This window comes from Pinus tabuliformis, chromosome 3_1 (genome assembly GCF_031772625.1).
Source record: "Pinus tabuliformis cultivar Carrire ecotype Pingquan chromosome 3_1, CPIR1, whole genome shotgun sequence".
Lineage (NCBI taxonomy): Eukaryota > Viridiplantae > Streptophyta > Pinopsida > Pinales > Pinaceae > Pinus > Pinus tabuliformis.
In genome coordinates this window covers 77,586,066-77,590,176 of record NC_142301.1, presented here as the reverse complement: position 1 = coordinate 77,590,176, position 4,111 = coordinate 77,586,066, and the positions used below count along the sequence as shown (strand labels likewise).

The following is a 4,111-nucleotide window of genomic DNA, read 5'->3' as shown; positions in this document are numbered from 1 at the left end:
AATTATTAATTTAATATCTTAAATTAATAATTATTTTATTCTAATTTTATAACCTATGATAAAAAAGTATTTTTGGATCATCTAACACGATCAAAAACAGAGTTCTTTATAAGAAATGTCAAAGTCTTCAAATAATGGGTTTGCTAAGTCAAAATCGAAATCCATTGCTATGAAAGATGTTTTCATGAATTTATTGGCATAGAAAAATCTGCAAGAGACCAAGTAAATCGTGAAGCAGATCGTGGAGAAGTGAAAACAGAGTTTTAAAGGCCGAAATTATGTGAAGATCAGTCCCGCGACGCATAGAAGGCAGGCGCAGCGCATAGGCGCAGCGCGGCGCACTGGGCGCTCCTGCGCAGTGTAAAATTAACACTGGCGCGGCGCACTCACCAGGCCTGGCGCACAGAGCCTCCAAAGAACTTTTTCACTAGTTCTTCCTCAAATTTCCGAAATAACTCAAAATTTTCTGCTACAAGACGGTTTTATGCAGAGAGCTTCGAGCTGTTCAGTTGAAACGTTGAATATGGTTTCATGCCAAACACAAGTGGAACGTAGTTGCTATTGGAACGCTGTCAAAATAACAATGTTGGTCCCGAAAATAGACAGCCACAACATCATTACAAAATCACGATCTCAGTGCTAACATACTTTGTCTCAACATATGAAATGAAGTCATAAATGCGATGAAAGTATTGATCATGAAAGGATCTCGATGAAATTGCCATAGATATATTTCGTGGTTCGTTTAAGACAGCTCAGACCGATGCATGGGTGGAAAACGCTTATATCTTTTCGACTGGAGCTGGTTTTAAACGTATGTATACGTGTTCCTCAGAAACTACGTGGTTATCTCCATACTGGGCACGCAAGGGCTGCTCTTTTAAATCAATACGTTGTTCAGAGGGATGAAGGGTGCATAATCATACGTTTTGATCCTTCTAAATAGATACCCCCACGCAATCCATTAATGTTTTCGGCTACAGTGCAGAGTTTAGACTGCCAGGTATTATCGAGCAATGGGATGTGTTGTTCCCATGGAAATCTTAAAACAATTAGAACACTCCACATATATTGTCTGATACCCAACCCCAAAATTATTTACAGAGTTTGCTTTGAATATGGAGGACTTAGAAAGAGAACGGGCACACGCAACCTTCGATGTAAAAGCCATGAAAATCGTATGGGCAGGCGGCTAACAGTCATTTGAATTACACCACAAATTGGCTTCAGTAGTCGCCAATGATCCCAAGCTGCTGATTTACTGGCAGTGCTACTAAATCGCCTTGGCTAATTTTCGATGACAAAATTATTATTGCTGTGAGTGTTATCTTGCAAGCAAAGACATTGGCCGACTCCACTTTTTTTGTCGGAGGACAACAAGCCAAAAATGACTCGTAAAGAACTATTTATCAACGGAATTAGAAAAGCAGCTCACTGTAGAGAACTCGCTCTCGAACTTTGGTTTTCAAAGGATGATGCAAGAACATTAAGGATGCTTAGAGATGATAAAGCTTATGATGACTTACACTGGATTCATATATTGATTACACCAAAGAAAGTGGAAAAAGTGTATTAAACAGGTCCTTACTAAAGGTTTCTCTCCATTGAAACATGATCGACAAGGGTTGAAACAATGGAATATGTTTGTTCCTGTACTGAGGACTCAAGCAACAACAGAACAACAAAAGAAGTGGCTACCTTTAGCAACTAGCATGTCAGTTATTGGTTTTTATGCACAAATGGAAATTGGGCATGGTTCTAATGTACAAGGGCTGGAAACTACCGCTACTTTTGATCCATCTACTGATGAATTCATATTGAATAGTCCAACTCTCACATCTACAAAGTGGTGGCCAGGAGGCTTGGATAGGGTTGCAACTGATGCAATTGTTCATGCACGGCTAATTTTAGACAGGGACTATGGTGTGCACACATTGATTGTACAAATTTGAAGTATGGAGGATCACAAACCTTTGACAGCAATAACAGTGGGGGACATTGGACAAAAGTTTAGGAATGGTGGAGATAATACAGTGGATAACGATTTTTCACAGTTCAATGACACTCGAATCCCTCGTGACCACTTGCTAATGTGAATGGCTATAGTAAAAAAAGAGGGCAAGTATGTACGCCAAAATGTGCCTAAACAGATTTTATATGGAGGCATGATCACTGCACGACAAATCATTCTCATGGAAGCTTCAGTGTGTCTTTCTCGTGCTATTACTATAGTTGTGAGGTACCATGTTGTTAGGTGGCAGTTTAGCCTTGACAACGGGAATTGGGAAACGCAGGTGCTTGACTATCCAACTCAACAACAAAAGATATTTCCCTTACTAGCAACTGCTTATGCATTTCATTTTGTCGAAAAATGGATGGAATCATTGTACTCAAAAGTTATGTACCAACTTGAGAACAATAACTTTTCAGCCTTGGAAGAGATTCACACATGCACATCTGGACTAAAAGCTCTGACCACCTCGGTTACTGCAGATGCGATTGAAAAATGTAGGAAAGCTTGTGGAGGCCATGGTTACTTATGTGCTAGTGGACTTCCAGAGCTATTTGCAGCATATATACCTCCTTGCACATATGAGGGTGACAACACAATTCTTTTTATCCAGGTTGGCAAATTCCTTGTAAAGACGATTCTCGACATGAAAACTAGTTTGAGACCTCAGGGAATGACTCAATATCTAGCAGATATGGACCTCCTCAAAACAAAAGATTGTGAAGTAACAGATGAGGATGACTGGATGAGTTCTAACATCATTATGGGTGCATTCAAAGCAAGGGCAGTAAGGCTTGCACTTTCTATATCCAGGCACATACCGAGATTTCCTGATCAAGATGCTGGATTTGAAGAGTATCACAATGGTTGTGCTGCAAATTCAATTAGCTAGAAGGGTATGTTTAAACTTATTTAGAGACAAGGTCCTTTTGGGCGTTTCATGGCACTGGTTAATACTAATGGATCTATCGCTCATTATAAAAATTGGTTTCAAATGGCAAGAGAGAAGTTGAAAGGTCAAAAGCCAAAAGGGAAGACCGAAACGCCTAAATTAAAAATGTAGATGTCTACTGTGTCAGGGAAATAGTATCAGATGTTTGTATTGGCCTCAGTTACGACTCAGGAGGGCTATGCTTCAGATTTCATTGGTCATCAACAGATTTGAGCAAAAAGTGTAACGTGGCTCCTTCTAAGAAAAGGATGACTGGCTTTCCAGCTTCTGTTTATTAATAATTAAATGGTCCTGTAGTTTCAGACGATCCATTTCCTCAAGATAGAGTTTATCTATTGTATTATAAACCACTTTGTAAAGAGAGGGGGAGAGTTCTGAGTTCTGAGAAAAGTGTGGGAGGAAAAAAAAAAAAACCAACACTATCACTGTACAGTTTTGACAGAGAAATAATTAAATGGAGCAGCTCTGATTTATAAGATTCTTGCGGTATGAGTTTTGGCATGTGTTTTTCTCTCTGTTCCAAATGTATCATGTGTTGTTTTGCAGTCCATTCTTGATCATTTCCAGCTGAATACTTTTAAGTGAGAAAGGTGGAATTCAGTCATTGCTCTGCCTTGAGGAAGTGTTCAGTCTTTATGTGTTTTCTTCTGCCTGGAAAGGATTCATACATTAATGCCCTTTTCAGCTTTCTTAAATAGTCTTTTCACCCCATTTAATTTCAATTTGATTGCTAAAACCTCATGCCTATCTCACCTTATGAAATACCCTGTGCCTTTGGTTAAATCTCTGCTCATATGGTCCTTGTCCCACACAGCCCAACAACTTAGTCATTAAATCAAATATCCCTCATTCAAATTCATTTACTAGCCTAAAATCAGTTATCATTTAAGTCATCTCATACTCTATTGATCATTTTATCGAGATAGACCCGGAGAGAGCCCTCTCCTGTCCTTGTAGGGCTAGCTACAAGGCTGATCTTGGTTTGATGTTGCCTCGAGTTTTGCCTTCTTTCAGCCTAAGGAAGATTCGAGCGCTAACACATATTATGTGAAAATTATCAGACTTTATGATGGGAAAATCAATGTCAGTGAAATATGGAGATACGGGGAACCCAATTTTGATAGTACAGATTAATGGGGTAGAGATTC

The 4,111-nt window shown here is 39.2% G+C and overlaps 1 pseudogene; it reads left to right on the top strand.

The window, feature by feature from the left end:
- The first annotated feature begins 1,118 nt into the window (after positions 1-1,118).
- Positions 1,119-2,903, top strand: LOC149185861 (peroxisomal acyl-coenzyme A oxidase 1 pseudogene; annotated as a pseudogene).
- The last annotated feature ends 1,208 nt before the right edge of the window (positions 2,904-4,111 follow it).